This window comes from Dermacentor albipictus, chromosome 3, assembly GCF_038994185.2.
Source record: "Dermacentor albipictus isolate Rhodes 1998 colony chromosome 3, USDA_Dalb.pri_finalv2, whole genome shotgun sequence".
Taxonomy (NCBI): Eukaryota; Metazoa; Arthropoda; class Arachnida; order Ixodida; family Ixodidae; genus Dermacentor; species Dermacentor albipictus.
The window spans coordinates 141642220-141665391 of record NC_091823.1 but is presented as its reverse complement, the minus strand read 5'-3'; the positions used below and the strand labels follow the sequence as shown (position 1 = coordinate 141665391).

The 23172-nt window shown below is 46.1% G+C and overlaps 2 non-coding genes and 1 pseudogene across 2 annotated transcripts; all 3 read right to left on the bottom strand.

Annotated features, from left to right (window-relative positions):
• Positions 1-2791: 2791 nt before the first annotated feature.
• On the bottom strand, positions 2792-2862 carry TRNAG-GCC (transfer RNA glycine (anticodon GCC)). Its single transcript has one exon. It is a non-coding gene; the product is annotated as a tRNA-Gly (tRNA).
• A 32-nt stretch (positions 2863-2894) lies between these two features.
• LOC135905356 (uncharacterized) lies at positions 2895-4032 on the bottom strand (annotated as a pseudogene).
• A 3857-nt stretch (positions 4033-7889) lies between these two features.
• TRNAG-GCC (transfer RNA glycine (anticodon GCC)) lies at positions 7890-7960 on the bottom strand. Its single transcript has one exon. It is a non-coding gene; the product is annotated as a tRNA-Gly (tRNA).
• Positions 7961-23172: the final 15212 nt, after the last annotated feature.

Sequence of the window (23172 nt, the reverse complement as noted above, 5' to 3'; positions counted from 1 at the left end):
ACTTCAAAAACAGTTATCGGCGTTTCTAATGCAACTTTTCTTTCTTCAGTCAGTTGAGGCATTCTTTTCAAGAAGTTCGTCTTAAACCGTTCTAGGTCCACCTGCCTAAATGCGAACAGATTTTCGTAATGTACAAAAAACGCACGTGCGATACTATCATTATCTGTAACTTCGTTACCACCCACCTCGATCACGTCAATATGATTTCGTCGAGCGTGCGATTTTTCCAGTCCGAGCGCCCTTTTTGTGGGCGCCTCCCCTATCGCAAAGGATTCGGCTCGAGCACGAACAATCGCTCCGCAATAGCGTTCCTCATCATGCAGCTCAAGTTTCTGTTTAATATTCCGCATGTCGCTTTTGTATGCTCCCGGTTCTTGGCACTCCAGTTCTGTCAGCTTTTCCAAGATTATTCGCAGTTCCTTCTCTTTCTTTTTTGTTTCATGCAATATTGCGGCGGAACGATCGATGGCTTTCATTTTAATGCACTGTTTATACTCTTCCCATCTATCTTTTAATTCACCCTCGCCGCTCATTAGAATTTTTTTGATGCAGTCCGATACATATTCTCCGAAACTTTCGTCATTAGTTAAGTTTGAATTCATTTTCCACAGCTCCCAAGAGAAGCTGCCGCCTTTTCCCTTCCTTCCTATGTCACATTTAACCAGACAATGATCAGTGAAGAAAATAGGATATACACTGTAACTATTACACATTGGTATTGCTTGAAGCGACAAGTAAATACGATCTAAGCGCGCATGGCTATTTCCTTGGAAGTGCGTGAAACGCACATCTCGCGTCCCTATCATACATTCAGCCACATCCACTAATTCGTATTCAGTAATTATCTCGTTCAAAACATCCCTATTTTATCGCTCGTTAATGCTCTATTAGAGCGATCTCGGGCACTAAGAACACAATTAAAATCACCTAACAGCACCATCTGCTTTTCGGAAGATAGACACTCTTTTAACATGGAAAAAAACATAGCCCGTTCCTCCAACGCATCTGGTGCATAAATACATGCAACCCGCCATTCAATTCCATGCAAAGCAAAATCACAGAAAACTAATCTACGGGATGGACATGAATAAAAACCTTGCACCGTTACACCGGGTAATTTTCTAACAAACAGCACGCAGCCCGCCGACGTCCCTAAGGCGTGGCTCACTACCGCGTAGTACCGTGGCGTAAACCGCTGCACCATGCTGCGGGTCTCTCCATCACCATCTACTTTTGTCTCTTGCACGGCTAACACGTCAAGGTCATGGTCCACCAGCAGCCTACACAGTTGGCTCTGCTTTCGCTTGGCGGCCAGACGTCGAACGTTTAGCGTGGCCAATCTAAGCGACGGGTTGGGAGCCATGATTATAGGTCTAGTGAAAAGATTTGGCCCGGAGCATGGTGTTTACCTTTTGCGCCTAGCACTCCGCTAGACGCCCCCGGAGCCACCCGGTGGACCGGTACCACTGGAGAGCGGTGGCAGCTTCTTCTCGGACTTCTTGTCTGCGTTAGCGGTGTTCGGTCGTGGCTTGTAGCTGCTGCGCCTGCCCGTTGGCGTCTTCGAAGGCGGCCCGTCTTCCCCTCTTCCTTGGTTCGCTGCGCTGCTGTCCGTGGCCTTCTCAAGAGGCCGTTTGACCGAGGCTCCGACATTGCTGCTCGTAGGGTCACTCTTCGCCGACTGGTCCTCAGCTGTCTCCATTTGCTCGCTGGCTTCCGTTAGGCTGCTCTTGCTTTCTTCCTTGGTCTCTTCGGCTGGCTCTTTTGCCGCACCTTCCGTAGCGTTTTCCCTGTCCGGTGGTGTCCCCGTGGACGCATCAGGTGCAAGCACACCGCCTAGCGCACATGGGGTTGCCTGGTCTCCTGCCCCTTTCGCCGCGTCTTCGGCCTCGGCCGCATCCATCACCAACCTTGCCGTGTCGTCGCCTTCGGCTGGCCCAGTCATAGAGGCGTATGTACGTACGCACTGGTCCTCGGCGTGTCCAAACCGACGGCATTGCGAGCACCGGGGAACCTTGCAGTCTCGTCGTACGTGACCGGTGCCTTGACAGCGCAAGCACTGCATTGGCCTGCCAGGAACGACGACCAGGACCAGCTCACTGGCGACCCTAATTTGGTGCGGAAGATCTTCCCCCTTCACGCCGCTGTTGAGCTTGAGCAAGACGGACCGTGTAGTCGTCGCCTTGTCGTTGATACCCTGAACTCGCCATCGCTCTCGGGTCACTTGTACGGCTTTACCGAAAGTCGCCAACGCCGTTCTTACATCCTCATCGGCCACACCATGTATTAACCAATGAAGACGCAGCCGCACCTGCTGGTCTTGAGGGTCGACCACGATACAGCGCCGCCCCTTTACCTTCAGCTCCTTGAATTCCAGCATCCTTCTCGTGGCGTCCGCGGTGCTCATGGTCACAGCCCAGACGTGGTTAATCCGGTAGGCCCCCAGGGCCAGCACTTCCGGCAACAATCCTGTTAGGCCAAGAGCGTCCCGGAAATCTTCTACTTTGTAGGGTCTAGCTCGCACGTCGCCGTGCAAAAACACGGTGTTTAGCACGACGCGCCCCTTTGGCAGTGGAGGCAAAATAATCTGATAGTCTGCGTCATCTTCGGTGTTCCACCTGTTTCCGCGGCCAACAAAGGCCGCTGTCGCCGCTCCACTGGAGCTCATGATTCGGCGTCCGTCACGCTTGGTGGCCGGAAGCAGAATGATGAACCACCGACGCCCTGTGGCAGTTTCCTATACAGTGTTTTGATCATTCCGTTTTATCTCACAGCTTCTGTCAAAAAAGGAAGCTGCGTCGGCCGGGAATCGAACCCGGGCCACCCGCGTGGCAGGCGAGTATTCTACCACTGAACCACCGACGCTTTTTTTTTTATTCGCTGATTGGTACATCACACGTTAAAGAACAACAGAACAAAACGCATTTACAGAAAATATGACACTGAAAAATGTTTAAAAACCTCAAACTCGCTTTGTTTGACGTGGGGATGATTATAATGACATGAGGTCATTCAGAACGGGTAGCCATTCTGGCTGTTCTTCACCTGTGCAATATACATCCTTGGTGTGAGCTATACTTTCTATAAAGTATTCTCTGGCTGGGCGTGCGTTTACATCCGCATGCCTCACCGCCATACGCGTCTTCCAAATAGCGTGCATACTCAACAACATAAACATATCATACGGTATGCCACTTTCACGCTGAACCGGCAGAAAACGAATACCGTATGGTGTTATAGGGAAGTCTTTCTTTAATGTTCGCTGAAGGATGTCCCAGTGAAATACGGCATCCCAGCAGTTCAAAAAGATGTGATCAATACTTTCCGGCTTACGGCACAAGAGGCAATTAGTACTCCACGGAACAAATAGGCCCTTTTCCTCTAGCCATGGTTTCACGGGCAACGTACCAGTATGTAGCTGAAAAAAAAGGTCTTGGCTGATGGCCGTACTACCATTCTTTTGATTCTTTTAAAGACATCTTTTCCGGGCCCGATTGCATACATGGTGCGATACAAGGGTTCTGGCATCATTACGTCAATAAGATCTTTATACAGCCGTTTTTTCTTGACTTCGCACAAGTACTGCAGAGAAAAACGAACCTTTAATATACTGAACGCCGATACTACTTCGCGCAGATAACCACGTATACCCATTCGCCCCGCACAAGAAGTCGATACAATGAATTCAGGTAAATAACAGCATAGTCTAACTTGTAACATGTTGTGCAAGAATGGATGACTCTGATCACGTAGAAAAGTAAACCTCGACACTATCTGTCTTACAAACAAATGGGCCAATCCCAGCCCACCAGCTCTCACTGATCGAAAAAGATTTGTACGACTTGTGCGTTCCCATTGGGATCCCCAAACAAAAGTGGCAAAGATTCTGTGTATCTTCTGAATGTTTAGCCTATTCATGCACAGCACCTGAAGCACGTACCAAACTTTCGCTGCTAAAAAGATATTGCAGACTGTTGACCGGGCGAATATTGAGAAGTTTTTCCCTCCCCACTTATTTACTTTCTCTCTCAGCATTTCTGTTTCGTCCTTCCAATATTCAGCTGTATCTTTATATCCCTCTAGTGGCACCCCAAGATACTTTGTGGGTACGTCCCTCCATTTCACATTTTCGAAAAAATCTGGCATTGCCTCCCAGGTGCCATGCCACAGACCTACACATTTATCCCAGTTTATTGTACTACCGGACCACTTGCAGTACTTGTCGGCAACCCTCACAGCTTCGCTAATACTTTCTCTGTTTTCACAGAAAACGGCAATGTCATCAGCATAAGACAATAATTAGACCTCAGCCATCATAAGCTTGAAACCACGTACTTTGTTATTGTGAATTATGCTCAAACAAAAGGGCTCTAAGTAAATAGCAAACAATAAAGGAGAAATTGGACACCCCTGGCGAACGCTCCTGGCAATATGAATACTTTCAGTGACTTCTTTGTTAATGACAATGTTAGCCCCACAATTTTTGTATGACATTTTCACACCTTCTAAGATAACATTACCGACATTTACATGTTCCAATACTTTAAAAAGTACGTCATGCACTACACGATCGAAAGCCTTTTCGAGGTCTAATTGTAACATCGCGATTTTCCTGTCCCATGCATCACAGCATTCTAGGATGCTCCTCGCTGTGTGAATGTTCGTTCCTATTGTTCTGCCCTTTATGCCGCATGTTTGGTGAGGTCCTACGATTAGTTGTATTACAGTCTGCAGTCTTTTGGCTAGCACCTTCATGAACACCTTATAATCTACATTGGTGAGGCTTATAGGACGATAAGCACTCACCGATAAAACCTTCACTGGATCATCACTTTTGGGTATCAGTACAATATGCGACCTTCTAAAGGATGGTGGCGCATCTTTTATTTCGTACGCCTCAGCGAAGAGCCGCCAAAGAGCCTTCGAGAGGTCATGCTTAAACGCCTTCTAAAAAGCAGCACCAAGTCCGTCTGGACCCGGCGTTTTCCCTTCACTTAGATCGTCTATTGCTCTTTCTATTTCGGTTAAGCCAATTGGCATTTCAAGGCGTACTTTGGTTTCGTTATCTAATGTAGGCATTGGTGTCAAAAATTCACCGTGTAAAGAGGCCTCTTTTACCGCTGCATCCCAGCAATCCTTTGTAGTATTCGACAAACGCTTGTTGGATCATCAATTTGTCCCTTGTGATCTCTTCACAGTACGTTATCTGCGTTATTTCCTTACGTGAAGCGTACCGCTTTTCCTCGCTCAAGGATCGTTTCGTCGGTGTTTCGCCGAGCCAGAGGTGTTCTGCGCGTGCGCGTATAACTGCGCCTCTGTATTTTTCTATATCCATTATTTCAAGCTGATTCTTTATTTTTCTTATTTCTTCATTGAAAGTGCCTGGCTGCACGCTCTCGACTGTCAACAAGAATTCCAGCTGACACTGTAGTTCCCTTTCTTTTCTTTTTTCATTCTGGTGTAAAATGGAAGATCTCTCGATAGCCCTAATTTTTACTTCTTCCTTAAACCGCTCCCATGCGTCAACAAATCCCCCCGACTCAAACAAGTGCAATTTTTCTATAAGTACTTTCACATTGTCTACAAAGACTTTATCGTTAAGTAGTTTGTTATTGAGTTTCCACAACTCCCACGAAAAACCTGACCTACTTTTTTTTTCGCCTATTGAAAACATCACGACACTGTGGTCAGTAAACGCTACCGGCTTAACCTCATAACTGTTGCAAAGTTGTACAAGCACGTCTGCCACGTACGCTCTGTCTAAACGTGAGTGGCAATCACGTTGGAAATGTGTATAGACAGTGCCACTTCCTTGTTGCAGTACATTTCCAACATCATCTAGTCCACACTCCTGCATAATCGTAGATAAAAACAAAGCACTTTGATCCCGAACTGGCAATCCCTTGCTCCTATCTTCCTTCAGGCATACACAGTTAAAATCACCGAGCAGAATCACTTTTCTTTCACATTTTAAATATGGTTCAACAGTTGCAAAAAATCTGATACGATCTTTAACGCTATTTGGTGCATATACACAAATGACGCGCCATTTCTGAAACAAGAACAGAAAATCACAAAATACAATTCGGCCGTCTTCACTAGAACAAACATATTCTTCCACAAGACCTAAAGAACTACGCGAAAAAATGGCACAGCCTCCAGAGGTGCCAAGGGAGTGACATACGCAAACGTTGTACAAAGACCTAAAAGGTTCGACCATGCGATCCGTTTGCTCCTGACTTTCAACCTTGGTCTCCTGAACAGCTATCAAGTCAAGGTCATACTCGCGGAAGAGACGACTGACCTGATATTGCCTCCGTCTAGACCGTAGTCCACGAACGTTCAATGTGGCAACTCGTAACGCAGTTCTAGATTGCGAAGTCCGCGTGCCAGTAGGAACAGATCGCATGGTTCCTACCTCACACATGGGCCCGGCGTCGCCGGTGCAAAACCTTGAAGGACTTGCGGGTATACACGCACACGGCGTGCACCCGCCACACACGTCACATGATGCTGAAGCCATTCGAGCCGTGTCCTTTTCCGTCTATGGTTTTAAGGCCCTTGGTTGAAGCACAGCCCTCGTTGCTACGAAGGCGGCTTCCGCGGCGGTCGGGTGCCCGCTCCGATGTTAGGTATGGGCTTAGTGCTGGGTCGCCTGCCCGTGGCCACCTTCGTCGCCGGCTCACTTCCTGCCCCCTTGCCTAGTCGGCCGCCGTCAGGAGCGACCTCTTCAATCGGTCGTTTTGGAGTTGCGACACTTACGCCTGCACTCACGACGTCCATGTCTTCTAGCTGGCTGTTTGACGCGGTGGTTTCCTTTCCTTCGTCTTTGTTGTTTTCGTCCACTGGAGCATCGTTGACCGCTTTGGTTGGCTCCATAGAATGCCCGACCTCCTCCGCGCGTTCCACATTCTTTTCTTTTTCCGTCGACAATTTAGAAAGGGGCGTGTACACGGGTTCCCCCATTCTGCTGCTGGCTGCTTCCTCTGCGTCAACTTGGTCCATGATGTGCTCCGAGACACGGTCGGCTGTAACCGTACCTGTCACCTTAGCATATGTCTGAGTGCATTCGTTGTCTTCATGACCATAGCGCCTGCACTGACCGCACCGCAGTATTCGACAGTCACGTCTAATATGCCCCGTTCGGCGACACCGTAGGCACAGTGGCGCTCGGCCTGGCACAACCAGAAGTGTTGTCATGCCACCCACTCGAAGCTGATGTGGTAGGTCCTCGATAGTAACTCCGGTTTTCAGTTCCAGTGCTACGGTACGAGTCGAAGTTCCTTTGTCCGTGATACCATGGACGCGCCATCGCTCCTTCAATACTTGTGTCACCTTCCCGTAGGCCGCAAACGCGGTGCGTACATCTTCATCCGGTACATAATGCAAAAGCCAATGTAGCTTTAGGCGAACGTCTTGCTTATTTGGGTCGATAACGAGGCATCGCCTCTCCTTTATCTTGACGTCACCAACCGCGAGCATCTTCTTCATTCCTTCTGCTGTGCTGAAGGTCACCGCCCATACGTGGTTCATCTGGAAAGCCCCCAAAGCAAGCACCTCGGGCAGCATTCCCAGACGAACCATGGTGTCGCGGACATCTTCCACACGATAAGGTCTTGCCCTGATATCTCCGCGTAGAAAAACAGTATTTGTAATACACGCACCTTTAGGTAACTGTGGCAGAACGACTTCATATCCTTGGTTTTCTTCGGCAAAAAACCTGTTTCCACGGCCCATATGGGCCGCTGTATCCGCTCCATCGGAGCTCATGGTGACACAACCTTTCGCTAGCGCGTCCGGAAGTGCTGAACCACCGACGCCCTGTGGCAGGTTCCTATACAGTGTTTGGATCATTCCGTTTTATCTCACAGCTTCTTTTCAAAAAAGTAAGCTGCGTCGGCCGGGAATCGAACCCGGGCCACCCGCGTGGCAGGCGAGTATTCTACCACTGAACCACCGACGCCGACGCCCTTGGATACCGCCGCAGTCCGCGTGATTGTGCAACAGGTAGTCTAATATAGGTCACTGCAGCACCGAGCGCTCGTTCTCAGCAGCACGCCTTTCCTTCGGCTGGGAGCCATTCTAATTACGCAAATGTCTTTTGACATAAAATACTGTTCGGCTGTAAGACGGATCATTCTACAACAATTGTGTATTCTCAGCGCAAAACACAGTCAAACGTTCGAGATAACGATGGCTCTGTAAATGTTTTTGGTGCGAATAGCATTGCTTGCCTACTTCAGCCATGTTAGCCGTGTGCCTGCTTTAGCCGTGTATATATATATATATATATATATATCACGTTTGAAAAGGAAAAGAAGACAAAGGGATTTTGCAGATGGTACTGCCGATTTAGCCGGAGGACCGGCGACGATGGCCTGAGACGCCAGTAAACATATATATGCCATAGCCTTTGTCTTTTTTTTAATGTTATGTTTAATGTTTGTATTAGGTATGTTTAATGTTATGTTTAATATTTAACCCTTCGTCTTGTTCATTATACATACATACATACATACATACATACATACATACATACATACATACATACATACATACATACATACATACATACATACATACATACATACATACATACATACATGCATGCATGCATACATACATACATACATACATACATACATACATACATACATACATACATACATACATACATACATACATACATACATACATACATACATACATACATACATACATACATACATACATACACACACACACACACACACACACACACACAAACACACAGGACGTGTCACTTGAGCAAAAGGTTAAAAATGTAGAAATGCTAAGCAGCTCTACAGAACGAAGTTAATGTTGTTTGCTGTCGCTTGGAAATACTCACATTATTTTTAAGGTCCGCCTAATTAGATCATTAGTCCTTATAATTTATTCAACTTCTCTACAATTAGAATTACATTAAAAGTATCAGGGAAAAAATTGTAGAGCAAAATGAAAAAATCAAAGCTATGCTATCTTGCGCAGGTGGATGACCAATGAAGCTATAATGATCGTGGTAAGAAAACTTGTGGTAAATACTTTATTGGCAGCACTCATCGTCACTTAGTAACGACAGTCACAAAGGCTTTGTGATATGCACTGATCGGCATACTCTCAACTGCAAGCATATTCTTTGATAATGTCAAATCGATGCACTTACATTGCTGGGTGGTCGATTGGGCCGGATCAGTGTGGCATCGCAAGCGATATGTCTGCAACACGAAACCACCCTCTTTTATGCGAAGCATATTACGAGGGCTCAACCCAGCTCCTCAGGCGCGGCGGTGTCGCCTTCAATACCACGTGACACCGTGACGTCACGACAGAGGAGAAACGGGGTTCCAACTCGCGCCGTCGCTCACGGCGTCGCGGTGGTATATAAGCAGCTGCGCTTGCCACTGCTAGACACTCACGAGGTGAGATGCCTCCTGGAGACAGAGCTGCTCGTTGGAATGAGAAGCGAAGGTTGCGGCGTGCTACGGATACTGTTTCTAGGTGGCTGTGCTACGGCGCAGCGACTACGCGTCCCGCATCGGACGCGGTGAGCGTGGAGCAACGCAGCATTCGGCGCGACAACGAAATGTGCGCCCGAGCAAGCGCCGCACACCTGAGCCGACGCCGACGACACCGGATTTTCTGCGACACGAGCTCCTTAACGCTGTCGCGTTAAAATAAAGGATAGTATGCTTCGCATCCTGGGCTTAACCTTAGCTAAGCCACAGCCATTTTTTTGGTCCCGACACATACACATTCAAATCACCGATTACAACAGGGGTAGTGTGATCGCAACTAACCCACGCAAAGTGAGTAGCCATGATGCTTACGCGGCTACAAGCTATTGTAATAATTCCTTGCTTACGGGGATATGAGCCATTGATGATGAGAGTTTTCGACATGCTGTTCTGCGTGTTGTATGCGTGATTAGAAAGAATGTAAGCACTGTTCGCTTCACTTTGCTGAGTGCTTGTAGCCTCTGCCTTGCGGTGCTATGAGCCATTGCATTTTGTTTTTGCCTGCTTACAGGGACATGAGTGCTTACCACACTCCAGGAGCCATTAATAATAGTTTTTGTGAGCGGGCACGAAAATTCTATAGCACCATAGCTATATACAGATACGCTATAAAACTCCCGATACAGTTTTCTGTTGCTGAATACGTGCTACATAAACGTATTTTTCAGAGTATGAAAGCATGCGACTGCACGCAAAATGGTCGCGCGACCGACCGCTCGAGTGACTTTGCGTATATTCAGTTTCAGTTTCAGGTTATTATTCTTTATGTACAAGGAATAGGTACGATACAATATGCAGACGAGGGTCCCAAAGTCAAAGACTGCAACGGGACCCTCCTTTAATAACAAGGATGTAGAGCTGTATTAAAGAAGAGCAAGCTAACTAAAAGAAACAAACACAATTGCGAAAATACAACATAGAAAAATAAAATCAACGAAAACAAATTGTATGAATACAAGACTATAGTGAATAAAAAAACTGTCAATACATACAAATGGCAAATCTAATGTAATGAATGACGTAAACGTAGTTACACATATAAAACAGCTTAAGGGCATGACTAAATGCAAGAAACTATGAAGATTTAATGCTGACGGGTAAACCATTCCACAGTTTTATAGCAGCGAATAATGATATTGTCATTTTTCCATAGTTAGAATGAACCACAGGTGGTAGAAAATTGGAGTTTCGTGCAATCCCGGTATTATTGTTATTCATGAGGTGCCTGGAATCAATGGGTGGGTATGATAGCTGTTTAGTAAGTAATTTATAAAACATAATTATTCGATGATAGTCGAACAAGTTCGCTACAACTAGGATGCTATTTTCACGAAGTAGTGGAGTAGTACTGGTGAAAAACCCACTGTTAGTAATAATGCGTATTGCTTGGTTTTGTAAATGCTGAACAGACGAGATATGCCAGTTATATGTGTTTCCCCGAGAAACAATGCCATAATTAATGTGACTTTGAATGAAGGCAAAGTATAATGCTAATAATACATCTTTAGAGAATTATGGTCTTGATTTGATAATTTCTCTTATAACGAAGCTGCACTTTTAATTAATGAAGGCAATGTGTTGAGAAAACCTAAGGTTATAATCTAATTTGATGCCCAAAAATGACACAGTCGGAGACGGGAATGTGATGACCATCTAGACTTTTCTCAGGCAAGCCGAGTACTATTTTTTGGCTAGTACGGAAAATCATGAATTTAGTTTTTAAAGGATTGAGAAATAAATGATTGGATGAACACCAAGCAGCAATATGGCCAAGCTAATTGTTTAGTTTAAAGATAAAGGCTGTTAAAGAATTGTCACACAACGAGATAGTAGTATCGTCTGCGTATAGTACACAATTGGCGGGCATCTTTCACGCTCGGAAAAACACTTTTATGTAGCACGTATTGAGCAATAGAAAGCTGTATGGGGAATTCGTTGTGTTGCTCCACAATTTTCTCATTGACACATTTCATCTAATTATAATAATTGGGGAGCTATTAATTATTTAGGCTACTCATCTAAGTAGACGGAATGCGAAAAATAATCTTCCAGCGACGGCAAATAATAATCAATCAGTCAACATAATCAATCAGTCGAAAATAATCAAACAGTCATTACCTCGGTTCTATCCAGCTACGTAGCATTTGCATATTTTTTTTAAGTTTGGCCCAAGTGAAATACGGTGTACATATAGCCTCTCACGCCAACCCAGTGGTCCAAGTTAAAAAAAAAGTATGGGGTTTTACGTGCCAAAACCACTTCCTGATTATGAGGCACGCCGTAGTGGAGGACTCCGGAAGTTTCGACCACCTGCGGTTCTTTAACGTGCACCTAAATCTAAGCACGCGGGTGTTTTCGCCCCCATCGAAATGTGGCCGCCGTGGCCGGGATTCGATCCCGCGACCTTGTGCTCAGTAGCCTAACGCCATAGTCACTGCGCAACCACGGCGGGTAGTGGTCCAAGTTGTCGAACTGCTTGGGCCGCTCGGTATGTGCTGCTGGTGGTGATGCCGTCGGGGTCGTTCCATTGTTGTCATTCCAGCCTCATGACCTTACTCTCGTCATACCGTCGTCGTCACGCCTTCTACGCTGACCCAGTCGCTCTAGTTGTCTAATAGCTTGGGCTAGCAGGTATGTGCTCATGACAGGCATGGGTGAGTGAACATGGTTGTTCAGTCATCGTCATTCTAGCCTCGTCATCTGACTCTCGTCATGCTCTCGTCCTCACGCCTTCCAATACGACCCAGTGGTGCAAATACCTTGGGGCGCTACATATGTATTGGGAGTCGGCATGTCGCCGTGCTCATTGCATTGTCGTCATTCCAGCTTTCTTATGCGTGTGCCATGCCTTGGGGGCATGCTAAAGATTCCCTAGTGGTCAAAATTAATCCGGAGACACCGCCCCCCCCCCCCCCTACGGCATGCCTCATAATAAACTCGCGGTTTTGGATTGCAAAACGCCAGAATTCGTTGATTCATCCGAATCTCGCTATGCCGTCCTCATCACGTCATCATCATCACACAGTCATTGCCGTGTGGTCGGCATCCCGTTGTCATTTTAGCATTATTGTCGCCTCCGTAACGCTATCCGATTGTCATCACGCCATTGTAATCAGACCGCCTTCATCGTTTCATCGACGTAATTCTTCGACATTGTATTAAAATCATACTGTCGTCATTCAAGCGTGATTACGGCATCCTTATCATACCGTCATCGTCAGTCGCTATCCCGCCTCCTTTGTCAGACCATCGTAATGCCGTCCTGGTCATGCCATCATCTTGAGTGCAGCTACGTCATCGGACTCTCATCATGCCGCTGTTGTCATACAGGTTTCGTTATATAGTCATCGTCACGCCACTGTCATCGTACACTCATCGTGATCCCATTATCCTCATGCCATTGCCATGCCATCGTTGTCACTGCATCGTCGTGATACAGTCGTCTTCGCGCACTCGCCGCCCTACCGTTGTCCTCAGGTCATCGTCATCGCGCGGTCATTTCACCATTGCGATCGCTTCAACATCGCCATTCCAGTGCTGTCATAACGTCGTCTTCGTACCACCTTCGTAGACTTACCGAGGTCTTTCCTTGTTCGTCATTCTATTCTAATTATGCTGTGGTTTTTCAATCGTGATTATGGCGTCATTGTCTAGCCTTTGCAGTCACTGCGCCGTCGTCACCCAGAGGCCATCGTGCATCCGTTGTCATAGCGTCGTCATCACGTGAACTTGGTCACGTGACAGTCGTCATTCTCGCTTCTTCATCTGGTTGTTGTCATACGGTCATCGTCACACCATCGTCATCACGTGGTCGTCGTTATACCATAGGCACAATTTAAGAATAGACATCTCATTGTCGTCAAGCCGTCTTCCTTATACGCCTTTGTCGTTCGGTCGATAGATTCCTACTTTAAACGGATTTACAGACTTGAGAATTTAAGTGGCAATGCAGCGACAAATCTAAGCTTAAAATTTAGCACAGAGTAATTCGGAAGTGTACTATTTAATGAAGAGAGAAGTAATGGTGTGGCATCAATCCAACAGGAAGCCACACTCATTGTCAAGCATACATAACACATAAGCATACATAAGCGGCTGTATACATAACATAAATAAAGGCAAGGCCCACCCACACGCCCACCAAGATAATCTAAAGGTGAAAGGGAGGCCGAATGCAGAAATAATGAAACGGAGACAACTTGGGTCTACAATAAATGCGAGGTGGTGCGAGGAACTTCATAAAGTGTAATAGTACCAGCGCTAACACTCGCAAATGTAACTCTGTGCTATAAATCAGAAATCTTCTCGGGGTTGGAGATTAACCAGAGGGTCGCTGGCCGACAGGCTTTGGGGGCCCACGGTAAAACCACAAGTTAGGCACGCAAGATGAGCTGAGTTGGGTTTTATGTGAAGTCAGAGAAGCACAAAACAATATTAGTTTTGAAGAAAGGCTAAGGAATATGAAATGAAAAAAAATGGGCGGCTAAAACACACAAATATTTGTACCCCAAAAACGTGGAATCCGAATTGAGAAAGAGTTTAAGAAAGTTGGCCACCAAGTACAGGATAATTGAACATGTAAACAACTAGGAGTCATAAAAAAAGTAAGGGAAACAGAGACCGCCAAAGACCATGGATGTTTACAAAAACTGCAAGAAATCAGCTTCGAATATCTGTATGGTAAAGCAAAGGATAGTGCCTTGTTATTTGAGGCCTGAGCTGGCTGCCTGAGGTCAAAAACACACCGCAGCAAGTAAGCGCCATAGGATCGTAACATAACATAAGATCATAGGATCGTAACATAACGTAGGATCATAACATCGTAATGGATGCCAAGATATTTACTCACTGAGACCATTAGGGAGTGTCCAGCTTCCAGAAGCGTTGGGATACAAAGAAGATGGAAGGATCAACTGGTCAGCAGCCGAAATAAATATGAGACGATTAGAGTATTGGTGGAAGACAAGCAGGGACATGATTGATAGCACCACAGTCATTCCAACCGTAGGTATTGTATAGTGGTAGTAGCTTTAAGTACGAAAGTTAAGATCGATATCAGATAGAAAAAACGCTGGATAGCGATAGATGCAGTAAAACCTGGTGATATCAAGCAGGCTAGAAGACTAGTTCTCCCCACCCCGTTTCAAAGGAGATGTCAAATAGACATCGTCAGCGACATCATCATTATAATCCATCGTGCTTTCTACCCTAAGCTGTGCAGCGGGATATTACGGATTTGATATATATGGTGTGTGCGTGATTTTGACGACCTCATGTTCTTCAACGATGCTATCAAGTATTTTTCACATCGACGCTACCATAACACGGCAACCACAGCTGGACAGCCAACTATGAACAAATATAATGCATCGTTTGATCCTGAGCATAAAGGCCTAATTGCTCCTTAGAGAAATGACTCTGAAAAGCTCAGCTTTAGTGTTAGGGTTCGCTTCGCAGCCATGGCGGCCGAGTTGGAGGGGAATGAAAAGCAAAAACAGCCCTGTGCTGGCACTTTGGTTCATGATAAAGTATCATCAGTGGTGATGATGAAGGAAGAGATGTGTTGCTTGCTTTAGGCGGACTTAGTCTTGCAGAAGCTGGCAGCAATTTCTCGGTCTTAACGCCACCTATCAAATGCGATAGTATGAAACACTTCGCAGTTAAATGAAGTAATACCGAAGCGTCTCAAAACACCACACGTAGGTTTGGAAATCACGCTTCCAGTATTTGTACTCAATAGAATTATAGTTAACCATATCTAATGCGAAAGGTTTGGTCACTCTTGAAAATGATCAGGAACTGCCTTGAAAGATTTTGTAAGCGTGTCATTCCCGCGAATATTTTAGCGTTTTTAATTAACTTACGTGGCGTCTGTTGCTGAGCAGGCAAACGCGTTTATTCGCCATTGCTAAAACCGAGTGACAGCCCAAAACATCACGCAAGTGGGTTAAAAGTGTTCCACCGTGTAAAAAATACATCCGTCTAGACGCTTATGAACGTTTCAGTTTATAGTGCACTGCCTTTTGCTAAGTTCCAGCTTCGTGTAGCAGCAATACTACGGCTTCATTATCGCCATGTTTCTCGCAAAAGCGGTCTGGATAGAGTGTACGATAAATTTTTGGACAGTAGCCAAAGCGGCAGCCTCCGGCGTGAGGCGTTGCAGTTCATTGCGGCTCTGTTGTGGTTAATCCGTGTGGGGCCGGTAGCACGCGGGAACCGGCAGGGGACTCGTACGCGCTGCAATATTTCGGTTTTCACTGCCTAAAGAAGTGAAGAGGCTATTTACCTTTCATAGTGCAGCACGACGAGGTATTTACACAGTTTTCACGTATTTGTAAGCGCTATAAGGCAGCAATATAGAGAAGGAACTGTCAAACGGCGGTGTGCGCGGGAACGTTTTATTACAATAGCAATCATATGGGCATCCAGGCACATTTCTGCCGTCATTGTCGCCGTCACCACGATGGTTTGATTAAAATCACAATGTGATTACATCGTCGCCGCTCACCGTATGTTCTGTGTGCAAGTGCAAGCATGCGAGGGTGAGCCGACGATGGCGGTTGAATCTCGAGCGTGCAAAGAAGGAAAGCGGGGAGGAGGCACACCGTCCTACGTCGCGCGCAAGGCACCGGGAGGAGGGGAGGGACGGGACGTTCTACTCCGGTGGCAGCTGCGCATAACGCGGCCACGCTGACCCTTTCTTGAAAGCGATCTGCGATTGGAAACAGAGTGCGCCGAGTGCAGATATCATCGGGTGCACTGTGTTCTCGCCAATTCGCATTGAAGCGAGAGCCAGCACGAAGGTCAATTCGTTCGCTGCTGCTTCCGCGCTTTGTCTTTCCGGCCTTTTGACTGCGGGTGCACGCAGTCATCGAGTGAGATGCGTTCACGTTTGCTTGTGCGTGCGTGACACTATGCTTGTTAATTTAGTTAGTAAGCGAATGTTTGCAAGCCTCTACGGCAAATGAAACTGCTATCCTTACTTCGTATAGCTGTCTCCTAATTTGCTATCGGAATCGTGCAAGGTGCGCACTTGTTGGCAGAGTCTAAGTCGGCCCCCTCCCTCCCGCACAGCCTCCTCGCTTTCCTCCATATATGACGCACGAGATTTAGCCGCGATCGTCAGTTCTCCTTGCGCCCGCTAGCGAAATGCGCACTTCCTGCCGGAGCACTTCTGATACTCAATGCTAAGAAGATTTAACGTAAAAGGCAGGCGCTGTCGATGTTTTATTGCATGAAATTTATTTGTGGGCTGCAGATCTGAAAGTTCTGAGGAATAATTTTGTGTAGAATGTACGACCTGGTATGAGCAACTGTACTGATAGAATGACGGGGTAATATAACCCGCACATAGTTCATGTCATATAGCATACATATACCTAAATAGATACAGAGCGTCACGGCGACGCCGTTGGCGACGGCAATAATTCGCTTGTATTAGCATTCGAGCATTCAAAACCTACTTTCTCTGAAATCGTTTCCTGGTTTATTATTAAACTGTTAAACACCCAAGTGGCATGAGTCTTGTTGTTTGTGTACGCTTATGCGCGCGTGCACATGCATATGAGTGCGTGATTGAGTTGGCATGAGCGATTCAGTACGTACGCTCGTGCACTCATCCTGAACCTATCGTTATTGGTTTCTCGACATCGTTATGCCCACTCTCTTCAACATTACAGGGCTGCATGGCAAACTGTGATATCTCCCCTCTTCATCGCTCTCGAGCGCTCTTGTTCATTTGCGCATTTCCATTTTGGCTTACTTGCTCACCACTGTTATCCACAACGATATAGGGGACGCCGTCTGTGCTAGTGATTCGGTTCATAATAAAGAATCATCGGTGGTAAAGGAACACCTGGAGCGTTCGACAGGATGTTGACCGTAGTGCTCGGTCCACTGTGGGACAGAAAACATGAACAAAGTTATTAGGTACCAGATTTCCCGCATGACCTGAAAGAGTTAATAAACACATTCTGTTGCCCATTGATTCACATTGATTGATTCGCATTGACATTCACAGATTTCCATCGGGATATTTCGTCGTCCATAATGACGCTGGAGTAAGAGAGCACAATGCGTTGGGGGGCTAGTTGGTGCGAATCCATAATTACTTTGTTTAGTCTTGTGCTGGCGTCTTTCTTGTGTCCGTTGTCTTGCGCTAAACAAAGTAATTATGGAATTAGAGAGGCTTATTGATGTCGGGAACCTGAAATAAAATGTTTAGACGGTTCCACCGGGAAAGAAGCTCAATCATTTTTTAGAGAAGAAAACCAAGTTGTGACAAAATCAACGAGCGCTAAAACAAACAGCGGAAATAAAAGGTAGCCGACAAGGACTGCGTTTACGTTTATTGATCATTCATTGCGTCACTAACGCGCCAAATGGTCCACCAGCAAGTCCTTTCAAGTTTGTGTTGAAGTGTCGAAGTCAATAAATACTAAATAATATTGCACACCACATTTCACTAGGTACTAAACCACATTATTTGGCTTTTGGACGATAAACCACATAAGTTGCTTTGCATGCTCCTAGGAATCGGATGTCTATTCAACCTTCATTTCAAACAGGGCGTGCGTTAAGACATGAAATTCTGTGTCAAGTACCACGGCAGATGAAAGCGAAATGGGTCAGCTAAGCATCGGGAAATTGTTTCCTCCGGCTTATTGCAATCTGTTGCCTCTGTTCAGGTTTTTACGAAAAACGACGTTTCAGTGGGTGTCTCCACTACAGGAGCGCTAGACGCTCTGGCTTATTATGCAAGAAATTTTTGCCCCCCCCCCCCTCCCACAGTGGAACACACATTGTGCCATTTCCTTCTAGCGGCTGCCCATAAAAAAAAAAGAGATTATCAGTGCCGACACACATAAAGCTAGTAGGTATACAGTCAGTGACACAGATTGCGCGCACACTAAACGCGCTTCGATTATTTCCTCCGCTCCGCCAACTGTGGCACGTGTGTGCCTATTCCGCAAAGCCGATTCCTCGTAGCCTCCAAAAAAAAAAAGTGCCCACGTGCGGCGGTCGCAGGAGCTGCGGCAGTGCAATGCGCGTGTCATTCTCGTGCGACCGCCGCGTCGCGTCCTTATCGGGTGTCCGACTGCGCCCGCGGCGGCCGTCTAGATTGCGCACGCGCGCGCGCGCGTGTATCAATTAGCCGGTAAATTGACAGCGCTCGCAGAGACGGTCGGATATTCTTGGCCGCCGCGTCTCGAAAATCAATTAGGCAACCTTGGGCACGAACGCGCACGCGCGCGCTCTATGGCTGCGTAGATCGCGTAGCGCGGGCTCTCCTCTCCGGCGAGGCTCTCTCGATGACGGTTGGCGTGCGCAGGCCCCGGGCCTTTTTTGTTTTGGTTTGTTTTTTGCTTCCTCGTTCGCCGATGGACGTAAGCCGTGCCCGCATGGCAGCGGGCTGCTTGGTGCCCACCAGGCGAGAGATGAACGCGCGCGCACTTTTCCGTACCTCGTGGTGCCTGCCCTTCCAACTACACTTTCCTCTTTCCACTTCTCCTTCGAGCAGCAAGATCCAAGGCAAGGAATAATACCTGGACGGCACCAATAGCTGTGTATGGAACTGACATGTGTCGCTCATAAACTCGGCACTTTGCTATCGCGGCGGTCATTCGGGCTGTAAATGCCCACGGTGCTTGGCGAGGTTTCTCCTTATTGTTCAAGTTATGGCTGTGGGCTTATTGCGACCGTGAATTATCACGTCCTCGTTATTTTCGAAAATACTAAAAGTACCTTGGTCTTATTTATAGTTGTTTCGCAAGAAAATGAACAACCTAATGACTGTCGCTATGTAGTTGTTGCAGCTCAGTTTTTATCGAGTTACGGTCAGCTTATAGATATGAAATATCCACAAACACAAAAGGCAACCCTTCTCCCGTCGTATCATCGTCTGAATGGTTGCGAGAACAAGTAAGAGTCCAAAAAGGTGGCCTACGGAAGCTCCAAGACTAACGCGGTAAACACATGAGCTTCCTGAATCTGCAAATCTAACTCAACAGCCCCCTCCCTCCCCCCCCCTCGCCCGTCTAGGCCCCCAAAAGTCTACAACGCAGTTGAAAACAAAGAGGCATGAACGTAAACGTTTCAAGAAGATTGAACACGTAACTGTCAGAAAGCACAGTACACATGAGGCAATGTTAATAATCATGGAAATAATTACTTTATTGTTAAATCTTCAACTGGAATACCTACCGGAAACCTTGCAGCGTAACATGTGAAGACAGCTTCAAAAATTAACACAGGATAACTATTTATTCAATGTGATCATACTTAAACAATAAAGAACAACGAAAACAACAAAAAACACGAAAAGAAAGGCGATATGTGTAGTAATCCTAATGTAGCCATCTGTGCCGTCACCATGGCACAAAGTCTACCATAATTGGGATAGAGCGATGAATGGGCTTTCTTTTTTTCCTCTCTACCCTGTTTAAGCGCCTTTCACGCACCTTGCGCCGTATTATGCCATTGCTTGTGAGCAACTACAGGGATTAGACTAATCCAACACTGCTGACGTTGTAGTAGTGCTCTAGCACCCGAGCTTACATGTGTCGTAGACCTCTGACAACGTCAACCAAGCCATTTCCAGTCATTTAGGCATGCATCGCAGACATTGTGAGTGCGTGCCATGTTTCAACAATACAGTTGCACTTAGCTGCTTCTTTTACAATGATCACTGCAGCGCATATATCTTCACTGAATGACGCATGTGTAAGCATGGCCTCCCTGAAGCTTACCGAAAAGGAATATCTATTGATTGGCCTTCATGACTGGCGGGAAAAAAAATCAATTCGTCCTTAACGGTGACCACGTGCCTGTTATTGTCGCATCTTTTTTTTCTTTGTTTATTTTCGGGTGTACGGTCTATTGCACACATTTTCTGCCCTTCCTGAAATAACAGTTCTTCAATTTGAGCCCGCCGTGTGGGTCACCCGCTCGTCTTCTTCGCCTGTTCGCGCTATTAAACGTTCACGATGGTCCACAATCAACTAGCCCACAAACAAGCCAAAACAATGGTTGTCGCACAGAATGCGTCAGTTTATGAGCTAACGTTATGGAGGAGTTCACTTGTGCACAATAGTTTGCACTCGTCGGTTATACAATCTCCGGCTTAGGCCGCCTACGAATTTGTTGTCTTGATTTAGGTAAGGCAGTTATTTATTTGTCCAATAGTTACCATGTTCGGATTCTCCTAAAAGAATGTGAGGTGTGGTAGTATTACACTTAGCACCTCTCTCTGTCGTACTGCAGTATCACAGTTGGCAAACACTACTCACTACTAGGGGCATGCGGTGACGTGTTGTCTTTGTTTCAGTATTGTCAACGTCATCGTGCACCCGAGACGATAAGCTTTCATTCGTTTCTCATTTGCAATACTTCTCGGGGGACCTTGCATCCAGTTGCTCGGGACATTTATATATGTAACACACATTACTTAAGGAAACGAAACCTTCATATTTCTCGTTGTTTCAAAAGTGGAAGTATTCGTCATTTGATTCTGTGTTCAACTGTCTGTCTACTCAAACGACATTAGTATTCTGTTCCATTAGAAAACTTTCCTATTCCAGCGCCGTCCTATTTTTTAGTTTCTGGCACCTTTCTCCTAAGGATCACGTGGGTATGGTGCGCTGGCTCCCACGCCTTTCGGTTCTCAGTCGTCATGGCTGTAGCTTGGCCTGCGCAGGAAATTATCTGCGGTTAGCGCCTGTATGAGCGGGGAGGGAACGTGCGCGCATCGTGACGTTGGTGGACCTCATTCTGGGCTGGGACTATGGACGCCGGCGGAAAAACAGCCGTGCTTAGTGCAATTATATATGGCATTTGCCGCACTAAATCGCGTCACTGCCGCAAACACGTATTACAGCTCGGCCACCGGCAATCGATTATCTGCAGCAGGCTGCACGACCACGTGCTTATCCTGTCCATTTGGCGATCATGACTTCTGTCCGCATTATTCGGCCCGAGGAAGCGACGAGGTCCGTTTGGCGCCTCTCAAACGTCCTCATGACAATTATTTCTTCTCGCCGAGGCTTTCATTTTGCCCATGTTCTCGGCGATACGTTACCGTCATTGCGTAATAAGCTAGAGTGTGCGAAACGAAAAAAGCTCAGCATCAGTTCTGACAGCAGCGCACCATGACAAATATAATGTGCTGGTTATATGATGAAATCCGCTTACTTGTGGACCCGCCTCCTCTCCCCTTGCACTCCAACGAATGAATTTTTTTTTTCAAGCGCGCTAGCTGTTGTTGCGACGATTTTCATTAGCAAGATAATATTTTTTTATAACAGAGAGATGAAGACGACGTAGAGGTATTGGATGAAACCGTAATTGGGCTGGCTTCTGAGACAGCAATTGAAGTGGGAGGTAAGGCACCAAAATAAGCTCTCCCAAGTAACAAAGGACCTAATAAAGAAACTACAAAGAATGAAAGTCCAACTGAAGAGATAAGATAGAATTCTTGGAACTGTCAAAACTAATCAACAAGGAGAAATTAAGAAATATTCGAAATTATAACATTAGAAAGACTGAGGAAGCAGTAAAGAATGCGCACAGCCTGAAATCAGTGAGAACGAGACTTGGTATCAGACAAACTTAGATGTATGAACTGAAAGATAAGCATGGTAATATGATCAGCAATCTTGAAGATATAGTAAAAACAGCGGAAGAAGTCTATACGGACCTGTGGAGTACCCAAAGCAGCCACGATAACTCCATTCGAAGTAGTAATGAACAGGTTGTACAGACTCCTTTTATAACTAGCGATGAGGCAAGAAGGGCCTTGCAAGACATGAAAAGGGGAAAAGCGGCAGGAGAAGGTGGAATAACAGTTTATTTAACCAAAGATAGAGGGAACATTATGACTGAAAACTGGTGACTCTCCATACGAAGTGTCTAGACTTCAATGGTCCCAGAAAACTGGATGAACGCAAACATAATACTACTCCATGAAAAGGCAGGCGTTAAATAATTCAATAATTATAGGCCAATTAGCTTACTCGCAGTATTATGTAAAATGTTCACCAAGATAATTTGCAATATAATAATGGCAACACTGGACTTTAGTCAACCAAGAGAACAGGCTGGCTTCAGGAAAGGATACTCTACAATGGATAACATTTATGTCATTAATCAGGTAGACGGGAAATCCGCAGAGTACGATCAGCCTCTTTATATGGCTTTCATAGATCATAGATAATAGACCAGCAGTCATGACGGCATTAGGTAATCAAGGAGTACAGGCCGCTTGCGTAAACATCTTGGAAAATGCCTACAGAGATTTCACAGCTACCTTAATTCTACACATGAAAAGTGGGCAGATACCTATAAATAAAGGGCTCAGACAAGGAGACACAATCTCTCCAATGCTATTCACTGACTGCATGGAAGAGGTATTCAATCTATTAAACTGGGAAGGCTTAGGAGTAAGGATCGACGGGAATATCTCAGCAACCTTCGGTTTGCAGATAACACTGTCCTGTTCATCAACACTGGAGACGATTTACAACAAATGGTTGAGGACCTTACTAGAAAGAGTGTAAGAGTTGGGGTGAAGATTAATATGAAGAGGACATAGATAATCATGAAGAGCCGGGCAAGACAACAAGAGTTCGGGATCGCCAGTCAG